Below are 16,878 nucleotides of genomic sequence, written 5' to 3' on the forward strand. Positions count from 1 at the left end.
AAGTGCTCGATAAACAGACCCACAGCTGCCACCAGCTTGGAGTGTACAAACGGAGCAGTTTTTTGAGTATTTAACAGTCACCTGAGCAACCAGCACAACACACCTCTGAAGCTGACAGTGCTCAAAGCTGCCCTTGTTGCTGCTTGGAATTAAAAACCATGTGAGGCTCATTTAGAGCACCTTCCCTCAGACTTGCAGCTGCCAGAGCAAGGCAGGTGTGATGTGGTGAGTACATCTGAAGTGTCACCTTCTGCCATCAGCTGGGACCCTTCAGTTTTGCCTTACTGCAAGTTAGTGTCACTGAGCCAAGGGGAATTTGGCCACTGAGAATTGTGTTCTACAATTTCCTGGTTGCCTTGTCACCATCAGCCAGTATTTTTTCTGTATTCCCAAAATTCGGGTTTAGAGGTGAGAGTTTCAGAGATGTTTCTAACAGGGGGTTCATTATTCAGGAGAAATTTGGGGCAGAGTGATTTATAGTCCTATTATGTGCAGCAAGAGGAGGAATATTTATCTCTGCTCTTTCGGTGAGGACGGCAATGGGGAGGAGAAAGGTGGCAATGTCTTCTGCCAAAACAGAATAACAGCTACACAAAGTCCACAAATCAGACAAGGTTATAGTTTCAGGTGATTCTCACCCCCAGTTGGGCTCAAATGACAGACACCAAGGATGTTTTACTGTCAACAGAATGATACCTCTGGTATGCAGAAGTTCTGCTGCTTTCTCAGCTCTGCTGCAATGACCAATATGTGTCCTCTTAATTTGAACACAAGCAAATAAATTTCTTAGTGGTCACAATATTTCTTTAAAATAAAGTATTTCCTTAAAATAAAAGAGTCTGGGGTGCTGTGTCCAGCCCTGGCTCCTCAGCACAGCAGGGACAGGAGCTCCTGGAGCTGAGGAAGGGCCTGGAGCATCTCCGTGCCCAGGAAAGGCTGAGGGAGCTGGGGCTGCTCAGCCTGGAGAGGAGCCCCAGCTGAGAGGGGCCTCAGACCTGGCTGTCCCTGGCTGTCCCTGTCCATCCCCGGCTGTCCCTGTCCATCCCTGGCTGTCCCTGTCCATCCCTGGCTGTCCCTGTCCATCCCTGGCTGTCCCTGTCCATCCCTGGCTGTCCCTGGCTGTCCCTGTCCATCCCTGGCTGTCCCTGTCCATCCCTGGCTGTCCCTGTCCATCCCTGTCCATCCCTGGCTGTCCCTGTCCATCCCTGTCCATCCCTGTCCATCCCTGGCTGTCCCTGTCCATCCCTGTCCATCCCTGGCTGTCCCTGGGTGCAGGAGGGGCAGAGCAGGCCCAGGCTCTGCTCCAGGCCCAGCAATGGCACCAGAGCCACGGGCAGGGGCTGAGCCCAGCAATTCCCCCTGCACAGGAGGCACAACTTGTGCCCTGGGCAGTGCCCAGCCCTGAGCAGAGAGCAGAGAGGGGCTGGAGTCTCCTCCTGGGGATATTGCAGAGCCCTCTGGACACAGCCCTGTGCCCGCTGCTCTGGGATGGCCCTGCTGGAGCAGGGAGCTGGCACCCGAAGAGTCACCACGGTCCCTTCCAGCCTGACCATTCTGTGATGATGTGAAAGAAAGCAAAAATAAACCTCTTCTCTTTCCTCTCTCCAGCTTGCTTATCAAACCATGGCCAGGTAAGAATTACTGATTTTGTCACGCCACCTCCGATCAGGATGCAAAAAAAATCCCAGCAGTCAGATTTCCAGAGGAATTAGCTCTGCATATACAATCCATTCAGTTCTGCAACAAAAGATTGATTTAAAACAGTAGGCGTGGAAGGCTGTCCAAAGATTCTTGTTACACAACGGCTTTCAAACCTCTGACACAACAATGCACCATAATGGCCAGGCATTATTTGTTTAACTCTTTTGCTCTGGATCCCTGCTGGGCCTACTTTCATTTTTGCCCTGGTTCCTGTGCCCTACATAGCATCCACAGCAGCCACTTATCTGCAGCAATCCAGATCAGAGTTTTTCTGGATTTTATGACAGCACTGCTTCAGATTAACTGCTCCCTATTCTTCTATGAGCCAGTAAATCACTGTACTGCTTGTTCTATTACTGGGTAATCAAAAAATTAACAGCAATCATTCTATAATGGCAATTCTGTGGCATTACATTAGTCAACTTCCTCTGTCCTGAGCTGCTCTTACACAAATTACTCCTTTTTTAATAATTTAATCTATTTTTTTAATACTCAAGTATCTCTCACATTTTGATCCTGACCTATAATGATTAGTTCAGGTAAATTATTTTCATAGCTATTCACATTAAAAAAAAAAAAAATCTTGTATTTGAAGTGGTTTCTTCTACCAAGACAATTTCATTCCTATTAAAACTTTCTGTTGGATACCCAGGTGCTCCTTTTGGTAATTGATTTTTTGGTAATTAAGCATATTTGCTTTCCTCAAAATTGTCTCAAGCACTCTTTAAGCAGTAATATGGAGGTTACCTTTGTATAGCTTCTCCTGCCCACAGTTAATTCAGCAGTGACAAATTTCCCATATCAAACGAGAGACTTGACATCAGTATTTCTAAACAGTTGCAGCTAATTACATGACAGGCCCTAATTAGAACAACAGCATGACCTTCTGTGTGTAGATGCTCACAGAACTACTACAACTGAATTCAAACAGAATTTGAAGAAGGCTGGTGACACAAAAACTTTATTCCCATATCATACAGGCACACTCCATATCCCTTGGGATGTCTCAAACAAATTTGACGCTGCCAGTAAAGTCATTTATAATGCTAATAAGAGGGTTACAATTTTTATTTTTTTTCCTAGACACCACTCAGTTGAGCAATTGGTGGCTCCAGACTCTTTCACAGCACACATGAACAAAAAAGCCATGGCTGACTTTCCTTCCATCAGACAAACAAACAAAATCCAGTAATGCAATAGGTGATTGGAGGATGCTAAATTACAGAACCATAGAATGATTTGGGTTGGAAGGGATCTGAAAGATCATCCAGTGCCACCCCTGCCATGGCAGGGACACCTCCCACTGTCCCAAGTGCTCCCAGCCCCAATGTCCAGCCTGGCCTTGGGCACTGCCAGGGATCCAGGGGCAGCCCCAGCTGCTCTGGGCACCCTGTGCCAGGCCCTGCTCACCCTCCCAGGGAAGGATTTCTTCCTAATACCTGACCTAAATTTTTCCTCTTTCGATTTGAAGCCATTTCCCTTTGTCCTGCCACTCCAGTTCCTGATGCAGAGCCCCTCTCTGACTTCCTTGAAGCCCCCTCAGACACTGGAAGGCTGCTCTGAGGTGTCCACACAACCTTCTCTTCTCCAGCCTGGGCCACCAAGCAGATTCACAGGGTTCAGGAAACAGGGAATTACAGGTCCTCTACCAAACACTAGAAAACAACCTAATACCCTGAAGTAAACACACATATCTGACCACTTTGTTCTTGATGCTCTTCCCATTTTAAAAGGAAGGAATGAGGATGGCAGGCAACTCAAATGCATCTATGGCATTAAGATGTACCCCAAAATTTGAGGAAGAGTTTCAGCTGAGTGCAGCATACACTAAAATCACTCATCAAGAGTGCAACTAAAATGTTAAAATCTCTGCTAGTCAGCCCCTTAAAATGCAAATCAATAACAACTCCACAAAAGTTATTGAAGATAGCAATGGTTATTGGTTGTTCTCCCCTACTGTTTCATCTCATTTAGGTGTCATGTTCTGTTTAAAAAAATTCATTGCATCAGGGTACATAATACTTTTTTCACAATTTTATTATACTTTTTTTCATATTTTTTGTGAATTAAGTAATTGAAGCATCCAGTCAACATGAATTCAAATTGTGTCTATCTCACTTAAATATGTTCATGTCTCTACTAGCAGAAATAGAAAACAATTGCTTGACATGACATAGTTATGTGACTGAGTTTTCAAGACAGACATGCCTTGGAAACTTGAAGAAAAGAAAGAACTTCAAGCAGAACCTTTCCATGCTGCTCATTTTCATCATGAGTAACCTTAAACCACCCTAAACTGAAGCAAATATGCTTTAATTCTTGTCAAAAGTGATTGCTTTACTACTCGACATCTCTTATTAAAGATGCAGAGTAGATGAAAGAATTTGCAAATGTTATTAAAGGTGAAGTTGAATTAAAGAATGAAGACTCCAGTGCAGGGAGGCACTTAATCATGTACTGAGGGTCTGCAGTGGTTGTGGCTGCTTCCCTAAGTCCAATTCTATGTCCTGAACAGCAGCACTTCTATTTTTTTCTGTTTAAATTGTATGAGAATTCCACACAGAGAGAGAACACAGACCCTGCTGTATACCTGACAGCCATTTTCAAATTGCATTTAATGATATGACAAATGGTGTGTAATATCTGTGAGAATGATTTTAAAGGGTTTTCTCAGTAATCCCATTATCTTGATTAGGTTGCTATGATAAGCATCTTTTAAAAATCTTATTTGCTCCTGGATTTTCCTTTGTAGTTCCACTGCACTTTGAATTGAATTGCATGCATCATCTTTCTGCCACAGCCTCCTATTTTATTCCAGCAATTTTGGATGTTATTGCCCCCTTGGCATCCCCAGATGTGCACTTGCAGATTTCACTGCCTTGTTGGATGTGCTTTTCCCTAAGTCACTGCTGCATTAGGACAGACTCACTGCAGGAAAGAAATGGACATCTTCAAGCTCTTCAAGCCTTAGAAAAAATGTGTTCAGAGTATGGTTGTGCAAAAATAAAACAAAATTAAGAGGTATCCTGGTGATATTACTCTGTAAGGATAGAGACTCTTAAATCCCCTGGGTAAGGAGTAGTTTCTGTTTGTGTTGTAAGCAGGTAATGCACAGCCACGTGTCATTGTGTACCACACCCCTGAGGAATCGTGGAACCACACAGGACCTGGAGACCTTACAAGCCTTCCTCTGCAGGATCCTGACAGGAGCAGGTACGTGCAGGCTGCAGAATTCATAGTGACAGTAAAAAACAGAGTTTCAGCACAGACATCGTTCCTGCAGTGTGGTCAGCAGTGCCTCCATAAGATGACCTGGAAAAGGATGCAATTCCTTCTGAGGGCACCAGGGATGGGATAAACTTGTTAAAAATGGACAGACACACATCTGAGAGCACAGCTGCTCCAGAAGGCAGGACCCACAGGAAAGATTGGCACTAATGAATTGCTGGGTGTCCAGGGCAGGAAGCAGGAAGAGGACAAAAAACATCAACTTACATCAACTTGTGGAAGTGCACAATGAGACTTTTCATAATATCCTAGATTTTCAAGGGGCCCATAAGGATAATAAGGCTATCCAAAAGGACAATCACAGGCCAACTCCTGGCCCTGCATAGGACACAGACACAAGAATCCCACCCTGTGCCTAAAAAGATTGTCCAGACATTTTTGAAAGCCAGTAAATAACTCCCCTCAAAAAACCATGATGGATGAGGACCCTGAACAGGCATTCAGAGGTCTGTTGAGGACATGTGAACAGGACTGGGAAGTATGATTGGTACAGAAGAAACTACAAGGAAAATGTTGGGGGAGGCAGAGGAGAGAAATCACCATGGGGAACACTCCAAGGAACTCTCAGGCTGCCATGCCTGTGGTTATTTAGGATGCCACACACGAGGTAAATCTGCATCACATACAGAAAGCAGGCCTTTGGAATCTTCTAAACTGCCTAGAAGGCCAGCTGTGTGATTTTATCTCAGATTTTGAGACATTAAAATGCGGAGGAAATACATGGAGATGCCAGCATCTCCATGGGAGTAATCAGTCCCAGCAGAAACAGTCAGGGAGTTTTTCAGCTGTTCTGCTGAGAGCAGTAAACACCAATCCTTTGCAAACTTGGGATCCAGGTGGCTGCTCCTCAATGCCAAGCACTTCTGGGAAGTCTGGTTCACAGGACTGAGTTGTCAGGGGAGAACCACTACCTATTTCACAATATTAATTCCTAATTAAAAACGAGCTTACCAAAAATGGAAACATTCAGTTAAAAATGGCAAAATTAGAAATCACCTTCAGATATACTGGTGCCAATATAGCAGTCTGCCCTGAAAACCCTTCCTTTCTGATTCATACCTATCAGCACACAGCCTCAGAGAGCTCAGAAAGATGATATTTCCAAGTTACACACAACTTCCCATGAGTGGTTTGCATTAACACCAAGTCAGCAGCTGAGATGGGGATGACCTTTCGACTATAACCACTGCTCCCCTCACAAGTAATTCCTCTAGAGCTACATTTCCCTGCTTTATCTTAGCAGATGATACTATTGTTACTGCCAGTGCTTCTCTAAAATTCCTTTTATCTATTTTGAGCTGTTATGTGCCTAATAATTATAATGTAAATGTGCTTTCATAGCTACTGGGCAATTCTTGTTTTTTCTCTCTTCATAATAAATTACTCATATTAAATTACAAACAGCAGCCTGAGGCTGTAGAGTTGATACCCAGAGGCTATTAAAAACTTTCAACCTCATGTCTGACAACTGGGGAGTTAAACAAACATCCTCACATATGTTACAGTTACAATAAAAGCGATAATTATCTTTGTATTAGAAAGGATGTTAACTACCCCACAAATTTATTTTTCTTAAAATTTTATGACGAGACGAAGCTACACTTTACAGCTTTTACTTTTTGTTTTCATTACTGTATGGTTTGTAACACAATCTCACAAGCCTTAATAAAAAAAAATTATGTTTTTGGTTTTTTTTATGTTGGCAAAGGAATATTCATTGCCTCTAAATTCCTCACTCTTCCTCCATTTCCAATAGCACTAAAAGACTGCAATAGTTATTTTCAAGGCTTTCTTCTTAGTGGATGATATCATAGACTTCTACTATTATTTTTATTTTTACTATTTCATACTGTTTTATTAACTGAGTGCAAGGAACCTGAGGTTGCAAAATTTAAATCAGATTTATTTTTTTCTCATTCCCAAGTGATCAAGAGTCTCCTCAAGCTGGAACAGAAATAAACACATTTCAAGTGGTCTTAAACACGGGGCAAGCTAATGGGTGTAAAAATGCTTGTTATTAAAATAAATGCAACTTTCTTGGGTAAACAAAACTGTAGCCTATAAATAGATTAACCCTGACAAATTCAGCAGGTGCAGGAGAGAGTGATGTAGCTCCTGAAAACACAAAAGGACTTATCTGATGGAGATAGGGCAATTGTTTCATGCTTCCAAGTACTCTTAAAGAGTTGTTTGATTTGAAACCCACTGAGATGATTAAAAAGCACCAACCAGCCCTTTTTATCCTTATTTTCATGGGAATATAGAAATATAATGCCACAACATAATGTTCAATAGAAACACAGATTAAACTGCTGGTGTTTCTGTGCAAAACATTTTGTCTTTATTTATCCACAGTGCCCCCCATCTTATCAATTCACCAAAGTGTTTGAACACCTTTTTATTAAAAAATAACATCTGTGAGGTACATCAATTTTGATTTGGTATTGGATATTTACACTGCTCTGCTGGACATTTAGACTGTAAATATTGGATGTTTACATTGCAAGCACAAAAATCAACCCTGAAAATATTAGAAAAAGTGGATTTTTTTTGTTCCTTCTCTGGAAGAACATCTGTTCTCTGAGCCAAAACTACACGGGGACCTAAAAATCTGTGAGGAAAAAATATCTCTCTTCTCTGACTTAATTTTCATCTCAGTTGCTGGGAGGAAGGGGAAGGGGGGGGCGAGGGGAAGACAAAACAACATGGGAGAGAATGATGTTTTAAATAGACAACAAAAATTTTACACAAATAAAAAGTCTTATTGTAAGAAAGTAAATGAACTAAATATGGTGGAGGTTACATATCTACATAGTGTTCACATTCTTCCTGACATTCTTCAGAGATGTGAGCATTCTCTTCTAGGTAAAGCATCAAAAACAAAGAACAAAAGGTCATAAATACCAAGCGGAAAATAAACCATATTTGGGGGGAAAAAAAAAAAGTGTGGTAAAAATAAGTTGCTGTGAGCTCATTTGTCAGAAAAAACTTAATTTTTTTACCTGTTATTCTGTAGGAAGCAAATGAACTCACAGTATTTAAAATGCAATCTATCCTTATGAAATAAAACATCCTTAAAATGAGAATAAAGCAATTTCAATCCTTTAGACCAAGAGCGAAAAATAAAAATATATATGGTCCATAGGAAAAGGGGATATTTTTCCCTTAATATTTCCCTAATAGATTATTCCAAACATGTTAAGCTGCTTTCAAGAAATCTAGGTGACTCTAGAAAGATTATGCAAATAATTATTCCATTTCTGTTCTTTTTTTGGTGAAGTATCTCCACCATTTTTAATGTAGCAAAGTCCCAGCAGCCCATATCTCTACCACACAGCTGGCAAGCATATCTAAAGGATTATGCATAATATGCATGTGAGCCCATGAAGCAAATGCATTTATTCAGGACTGAAAAGAAGTAGGAAAGCTTTAGTTCCCGAGCCACAGAGAAAAATGGCTTAAATAAATTTCTATTTCTCATCCATCTTTTTCCTCAAATCCCAACCTCTTGCTACCTGCACCTCCATTTTCATGGCAAGGTTAAAAGCATCACCAAACACACCCTGCTCCCCACCCAGCCAGTGCAGACCTGAAAAAGTCTTTCATTTAAGGATTCTGGGTGTTTGGTTTTTTCTTAAAACTAGATGGACGTACAGAATCTTTTCTTCCCCCCTCCTCCTTAGGTAAGCATTTTTCAATGACATTTGTGAGAGTTGCAGGCTCCCATCAAGACAAGGCTGCTGTGGATACTGGCAGGTGTGAATGCAAGAGAATAATTCATTCTCCTCAGACTTATTCCTGAGGCAAGAAAATGTGCAAACGCTCTTTTAAACCCAGGAGCTACACCTAAAGAAAAAAAAAAAAAGAAACCAAACCCAAAAAAGTGCTGATTTTTTGATGACAGTTTGTCCCAAAGAATATTTTGCATCGCTCATCACTGTTTTAAAAATACTATTTCCACAGCTAGGGCAATCCCATAAATATGGGGCCCAGACTCTTACTTTTATAGTCTAAATACTAATAAAATTAGTATTTAATTTTGTTTAAGTGTTTGCCTCCATTGCCAGAAGTCCTCAAGGAATGTGAATGTGGGTGGGCACATCCTCCCTTAAATCCCACTTTGGTAACAGCTGGGTTTAAAATTTGAGGATTCAAAGTCATCCAAGGAATCCTGTGTTAAGGAATGGCAGCTTTTTGTTATATTTTTGTTATATTTTATACTCTTTGGGTTCCTCACAGAGTTTAAGTCACACCTTGTGTGCCAGCAGTGACACCAGCTAGAGAAAAATGAGTTTTTGTTTTGGGGCAAATTGAAAGAGAAGTTTTTGTACTGAATAGTTCATGTGTTGATAGCAATCTAGTCAAGACAATGTGAAGCCTACACACTTTATCAACTTCCAGAGGGGTTTTCGCCATCTGCAGTGAAATCCGTGCTGCCTCAACTGGAACAACTGGTGTATGAGAGGACAAGGGGCATCCTAACTGCTCTGACTTAATGCTGAGCTGCTAAAGCAGGAGATTTCCCCACCTAAACCAGTGCAGAGCTCATGCAGAGAAAAGAATTTCACTGTTGCACTTCTACATCAGATTTTTCTGGTGTCTTATTGCATAATTTTCACCTGAGTGAAAGAAGAGTGGCTTCACTCTTCTTCCCAATACCAGTACCCTAAAAAGACAGCACATGATTAAAAGGCTGCCTGCAAGAGCCTAGCACGCCCAACTTGCACCCATGAGCCTCTAAATGTCACCCAGAAGAAGTGTGGATCCTATGCTGTGAATATCACTCTCCTGGCCAGGAAATCTGCCTTGCTGTCCTTCTCAGATCCCTCTGAGGTGCAACCCCAGAAACTGCTTAGCTGATAACCTCTGTTGTTCAGCTTTTTGTATCTCCTCCAGAGTTCTTCCTCTTTTCATCTATTTCAAGAAAAAATCATGGCAAATAACAGGATCACCAGGCTTTTAAAAATGACCAAACTGGGGCTGTTCTCAGTTGTTCACCTCTCACACTGAACTGCCCACAAAGCAAATCAACCCACCTGGGATCAGCTGGTGGATGAGAGGCTGGAAATGCCCTGTCCATGGGTGCTGGGGTGCAGAAACCCCCCTGTGCTGGGCTGGGATGCAGATGAGTGGAGGTGTCCCTGTGCCCAAAGTTGTTCAAACTTGAGAAATAATAAAAACCAGCTGGTTTCCAGTTCCCCACCTACTTTAAATTGCCATCCATCATAAGGCTGGATAAAGACAACCTAGACAAAGGCTGGACATGAGCTGGCAATGGGTGTTTGCAGCCCAGAAATCCAATTGACCCCACCTGCAGAGCTGCCCCAGCCCTGGGACCAGCCCAGGGAGCAGCTGGAGCTGCTGGAGAGAGCCCAGAGGAGGCTCCAGGATGAGCAGAGGGATGGAGCAGCTCTGCTGGCAGGAAAGGCTGGCCCAGCTGCCATTGTTCAGCCTGGCCAGGAGAAGCTTTGGGCTGAGCTCAGGGTGGCCTTGCAGGGCCTGAAGGAGCCCCAGGAAAGCTGGAGAGAGACGATTGCCAAGGGCTGCAGGGCCAGGAGCCAGGGAATGGCTTCAGATTGAGTAGGGTTAGATTAGATATTAGTAAGAAATTGTTCCCTGTGAGGGTGGGCAGGCCCTGGAGAGGTTGTCCCGAGCAGCTGGGGCTGTCCCTGGATCCCTGGCAGTTCCCAAGGCCACACTGGATGTTGCTTGGAGCACCCTGATATAGTAGAAGGTGTCCCTGGCCATGGCAGGAGGTTTGGGATCAGATGAACTTTCAGGTCCCTTCCAACACAAACCATTCTGTGTTTCTCTGATGACCCCAAACCCCCTGTGAAGGGATGGATTCTGACACCCAACAGAGATCAAACATGAGATGTGCAACCATCTCTCTGTCACCTCAGGCACAGCCTGGCTCTGAGAGAGCCTGAGGAGGACAGAGAAAGGTGGCTCAGCTCTCTCTGTGATAAAGAGCAGGCTGAAGCACAGACCCACATCTGACCCACCTGGAGATAATCAGATAAAGAAGGAGCAAAAAGTGAAACAAGTCTTACTAACCAGTGGCTGTCACAACCTTTGCTTCCTCACAGGAATTACTGCCCTTGACCTACCATCCACTTCAGAGCATTTGTTAGCCTTCTTGAAATTAGAAATTATAATGTAAGCTTGGGAAAAATAAAGGGGGAAAAAAAGAGAGAGATGATAATCCCACTGAGACGTGAATCTCCAGCTGATAGAAGCAGACACTGATTCTGTCAGCCAAGTGGCTGACCTGTGACGCCAAAACTGAAAAGATGCTCTTACTAGAGGGGTTAATTCAGACAACTCTTTTAAAATGCAAATTTTCTGCTTTTTGCTTTTCTTGATTTCAAGCACAGCAAAGCAGGGGCTGTAATTAGAGAATGGGTAGTCGGCACTGTTCACCAGTTGTGCGTAAGCTTTAAACTAATAACTCAGTAATTAGAAGAAAAATGAGCAGTAATTACACACATTTTACTCACTGCTAGACAGATGGAACATTTTCTGCTCGTTATTGGCAAACTGTCACTGCGTTTATTTCATTTTTAGTGTTTACTGTTTGTTGTAGTTTGATTAGGAATAATTACAGGCTAGGAAAAATACGAAAGAAATGAACAGCCTTTTCATTTTTACATCCTTAAAGTGATACAGCCATTTCTTCCCCCATTTTCTCCAAAATGAACATGCTCTCTGTTTAAAACTTCATTGAAATCAGGCTGCACCTTATGGGGCTTGGTGAGAAAAAAAGTAAGGCAGTGCAGGAAAGAGCATCCTCTCCAGAATGGCTGATAAAACACTGCTGGGGTCACAGGCAGCTTCCCTGGTGGGCACTGCTCTGTATTGCCAAGCTATTGCATAAATTGCTTTATATTTATTGCAGCTACAAGGCTTTAGTCAAAAGAGGCATCTGATCCAGATCCCAGCCAGCAGGAGCTGCAGGGAACTATCAGTGTCCTTACCCAGGTAAGCAGGAAACACAGGAGGCTGGAGACAGGACCTTCAGTTTTCCACCTTGCTGGAGTTGGCTTCCCTATCCCCTCCCACCTAATTCTGGATTTCTGAGCCTTTACATAGCACAAACCGTGCCTTACTCCCAGTCTTTGGGGACAGTTTGAGGGAAGGGAGTAGGTAGCTGTCACCTGTGGTTAAACTGAGCTGCAGAGCAAAGTATCCAAAGGCAAATACAAAATTTCCAAAGAAACCAGGTACTTGGAGAGATTTCTAAATACTGAAACATTGAACCAGGGATAAAGACTTCCTGTTTTAATTCTCCTCAGGACAAGGTTTTTCTAAGCTCCCGCCTGAAACACATAGAGAAAAACACACCCAAGTGTGCAGGTTGTTTTTTCCTCAGTTCCAGCATCACTGAGATCCTCACACAGCCCCTGCTTGTCCTGCACCAGACTCCTGGATATTGCTGGCAGTTTTTATAAATAGGATAGGGGCAAAAAGCAAGTGAATGTTCCTGTCAATACATCCTTCTGACATTACAGACTAAACAGATCTTGTGACAAGGTGCGGGGGGTGGGAGGTGAATCAATCCTGCTTTGCCTCAGGAATCCATTCAGTGATTGTGTAAGGTCTGAAGGACAAGGCCCAGACAATCACTGTGTGAAGATTTCCTCTGCTTTGCTTCAAATATTTCCAGCACAATTTTATTTATCACCCTTCTAACCACCTCTGCCTTCTTAAGCATTTAGGTTTCTTTAAAAATGAGGGCTCAAAGCAACAAACCTGAGGGATGGTTAATTTCCCTGCGAATATCATGGGATTTGAATGTTGGGGATGGGGTGCATCACTGATAAATTGATTTCAATTCACTGACACACAGAACCTAATACCACTTGAAAGAATAACAATGGTAATAAAGTCTTAGGAAAATCCAAACCAGTCCTGTTATGAAATCTGGCTGCAAACTTTACATGAGGCACCAGTGGATAATCTCCCTTTCATGTAATGCCTTGGAAAAATTTCCTGGCTTTATGGTAGCATCTTTAGGGCAATAAAATTTTGTCATGACTCATAAATCCTGTATTAGTCAGGTTGGAAGGAACAACCTTTCCACTGGGAAAGTTTTCCCACTGCCAGCCCTTTTGCCTGGTACAAAGCTGCCAGGCACTGTATCCACCTCTCACAACTCATAGCCAATGGTTTTCTCAGCAACACTAAATAAATGTTCTCTCTGATGCCACAATTGAACCTACAGCACAAGGCATCACATGAAGCAGCTTTTTTAAGGCCAGAAACATATAGTAGCTCTGAAATGTGTTTCCATGCAAAAAAAACCCAAAATTGTCTTTGAATGCATATTATTTTTAAGAATTTTCTGAGTGCTCTTTAGTTATAACTTCAACTTTTTCTCCAGAATAATGAGCAGTGGATGCTGCTTCTACACAGACAGCTGAAAGACCAACCAGAGGTTCTACAGACCCTAGAGGTAGAGATGATGGGGTGAAGAAAACGCCATCACTACAGGAGCAAGACAGAGGCTTTGGTTGTTACAGGGGTAGAAAGCAACAAAATAGCAATGGCAAATAAATGGAAAATTTCTTCTCACAAAAAATTGCTGAAAGAGACAGCAATAACAGAGGACTTCAAATGATGTAGCAAAATATTCACTTCAAGGCATTGGTGCTTTTGTGCATGAGGCAATCCCTACTTATGAGGCTGTTGTGGAAATTTCTGAAAGAAAAAAATGGAATATCTTCCATCATAGAATCATAGAAAGAAAAATTGAATGGCTTGGATTGGAAGAGAGCTTAAAGATCACCAGACTCCAAATGCCCTATCATGGACAGGGAGAGCTTCCACTATCGCAGGTTGCTCAGCCCGGTCTTGAACAGTTCCAGGGATGGGCCAGCCACAGCTTCTCTGGGAAATTCATGCCAGGGCCTCCCCACCCTCACAGAGAAGAATTTTTTTAGAATATCCCACCTAACCCCACTCTCTGGCAGTTTGAAGCCATTCCCTGTGTCCTGTCCCTGCAGCCCTTGGCAATTGTCTCTCTCCAGCTTTCCTGGGGCTCCTTCAGGCCCTGCAAGGCCACCCTGAGCTCAGCCCAAAGCTTCTCCTGGCCAGGCTGAACAATGGCAGCTGGGCCAGCCTTTCCTGCCAGCAGAGCTGCTCCATCCCTCTGCTCATCCTGGAGCCTCCTCTGGGCTCTCTCCAGCAGCTCCAGCTGCTCCCTGGGCTGGGCCCAGGGCTGGGGCAGCTCTGCAGGTGGGGTTTCACCTGAGCAGGGCTCAAGGACAGAATTTCCCCCTTTCCTGTTTCCCTCTCTGGGAGATGAGCCCAGGACACAATTGGATTTCTGGGCTGCGAACACCGATTGCCAGCTCATGTCCAGCCTTTGTCTAGGTTGTCTTTATCCAGCCTTATGATGGACGGCAATTTAAAGTAGGTGGGGAACTGGAAACCAGCTGGTTTTTATTATTTCTCAAGTTGGAACAAATGTGATCCAACAGACCTGAGACACTACACCAAGCCAAGCTTCTGCCCAGCAAACAGCAGCTGGAAATTGTCCTTGCAGTATTATTCACTCCCTGAACACTTGGGAGCACACTCGAGGTATAGCACCAAGGTCAAGGCACTCTCTTTTTGTATCTTAAATTCATAATAACTCACAATTCATAATAAATCATAATAACCCTTTAGCTATGCTCTGAAAGGAATAAAATAAATCCACTAGCAGCTTCACTATTCTCATTTCCTATAAAATTTGGAAAACAGCACTTTCCTCATGGTGACAGAAGAAAGAGAATTTCTGTCTCCTTGTAAAGCTGTGCTGTTAATGATATTTAATTACCCACGCTTAATTACACCTGGCACTCTCCATCTTTGGCTCCTAAGGATTTTCCTAGTTAGATGATTAATGTGCATATAAGTGTGGAAAATTTCAAAGCTGGGGCTTAACCTTGGCACTAAAGCATGGCCAACTCAAGCATCTGCACACCCATAGCTGGGCTCCATTTCTTTGTTGCACTTAATCAGTACAAAGGTACTTTGATAACACAGATACATTTCACAGAGGGATAAAAAAACCTGCCCTATGACATTTTCTTGAATCTTTTATATTTTTCCCCCCAATTAAGGTTTTTCACCAGGAAACCAAGCAGAAGTACAGATTTTGGACACTCTTATTTGATCTACACAGGGAGAGTTAAAGCAAAATAACATTTTTTTTATAAATGTGCTGTAATAGTTGAGTGCTGAACATAGCATTCAATAAACCTGGAATAAGCATGACAAACTTCTTCTTACCTTGCAGAACCAAAGGCACCTCTCGCTTAATTTTTTTTCTTATAGATCATAACTTTAATTTCTATTCTGCTCCAATATGTAGCAGTTTTGTAAATGGAGATTCTCAGAGCATCAGAACTGTGCTTCATCAGGGTCTCCACAGGAGCCTGCATTATTAATTACACATTATATAACATTTGAATAGTATTCCTGAATGGCTTTTGGAGCAATTTTTAAATATCCTGCTTATGTCCTGTAGGATAAATGTGAATATTAGAGGTCCATAAGAAGTGACCTGTTTTGACCAGAGATTTTTTTATTATAAAGGTGGTACAAGCAGGATGGAATTGTAGATATATCTATATATCTATATCTATAAATATATATTTTTTTTTTCTATATAAATATATAGATATATATGTAGATAGATGGCAACAGTAAGTCTTAGAAAAAGACTTTGCAATAGCACTGGGTCATGTAACAAAGTTGAAATTCTACTCTAGAGTACAGATTTTGTTTTGAGTTGTATGAGATTTGGGCTGCTCAGTTCTTGCATCTGGTTTTCATAAAAATAAATGAAATTTACGTTCTGGTGTTGCGCTTCACCATGTGACACAGAATAGTTTTATGAAGATCATTTTATGGGTTTTTTGAAAGAAAAAGGTGCCTAAAACTAATTTGTTTTATTTCTATTCCATCTACAGCTCAAGTCAAAGAATCCCACTGGGTTGAAAATAAATAAATAAATATGCAAGCAGATCAAACCTAGCTGATAAATAAGCTCTTGAGAAATAATCAGACTCTTTCTCTTTCCCTTGCAAGAATTTCAAAAATGACTGATATATTTCAGCTTAAAAAAAGTGAAAACCCCCTCAATTTCACTTGTTATGGAAGCTCCAGTCACAGTTTACAGCTGCACCATCACAAAGAGTGCGAAAAGTTAAACAACCTTTGAGAGCCCAAAATTGTTCCCTGGGAAAAAGAATCAAAGAATTATTAATATTGTCAAAGAGCTCCCAGCCCATGGAGTCCCAGCTGTGACCCATCTCCACCTTGTCCCCAGCCCAGAGCCCTGAGTGCCACGTCCAGCCCTTCCTTGGGCACCTCCAGGGATGGGCACTGCAAAGCTCCCTGGGCAGCCCCTGACAGTGCTTAAGAACCCTTTCCATTCAGAAATTCTTCCTAACACAAACTTTCAAAATGTGATTAATTATTTTAAACCCAAACATGTGGAAAATTGCCTTGAACAGCGTGAAAATCTGAATGTAGAGTAGTTTGTTAGGCAGAAAAGCAGGACCAGAGAAAACAAGAGGTCATCGATGAAGCAGCACTTACAAAGCTGGTTTACTTCAGCAGGAGCACAACACAATCAAATTTCCTTTTACTCTTCCAAGCAAAACCACTTGGGCTCGGAGCAGGTATTTATGAACTGGTTCTTGCTGACTGTGCTAGAACTCCAACTTCTTTGCTGAGCAAACTAAACTAATTGTTGTTCCAATATTAAAGCATATATTCCCTTTCCTACCTCTGACTCAGCTATGAGTGAAATAATTTCTCCAGGTATTAAAGAGGCAGACAAACAATGCAATTTCACTGCCAACTTCTTTCAAACATCGATCCAAATCCATTAAT

General features: G+C 42.3%; 1 protein-coding gene across 1 annotated transcript in view; it reads right to left on the reverse strand.

Annotated features, from left to right (window-relative positions):
* DSCAM (DS cell adhesion molecule) overlaps positions 1-16,878 on the reverse strand; it is a 439,258-nt gene that overhangs the window by 319,240 nt on the left and 103,140 nt on the right. The gene's annotated exons all lie outside the window — the stretch shown is intronic.

This window comes from Pseudopodoces humilis, chromosome 2 (genome assembly GCF_049639895.1).
Source record: "Pseudopodoces humilis isolate 2021_Gansu_Grassland_sample_001 chromosome 2, ASM4963989v1, whole genome shotgun sequence".
In the NCBI taxonomy this organism is placed as follows: Eukaryota; Metazoa; Chordata; class Aves; order Passeriformes; family Paridae; genus Pseudopodoces; species Pseudopodoces humilis.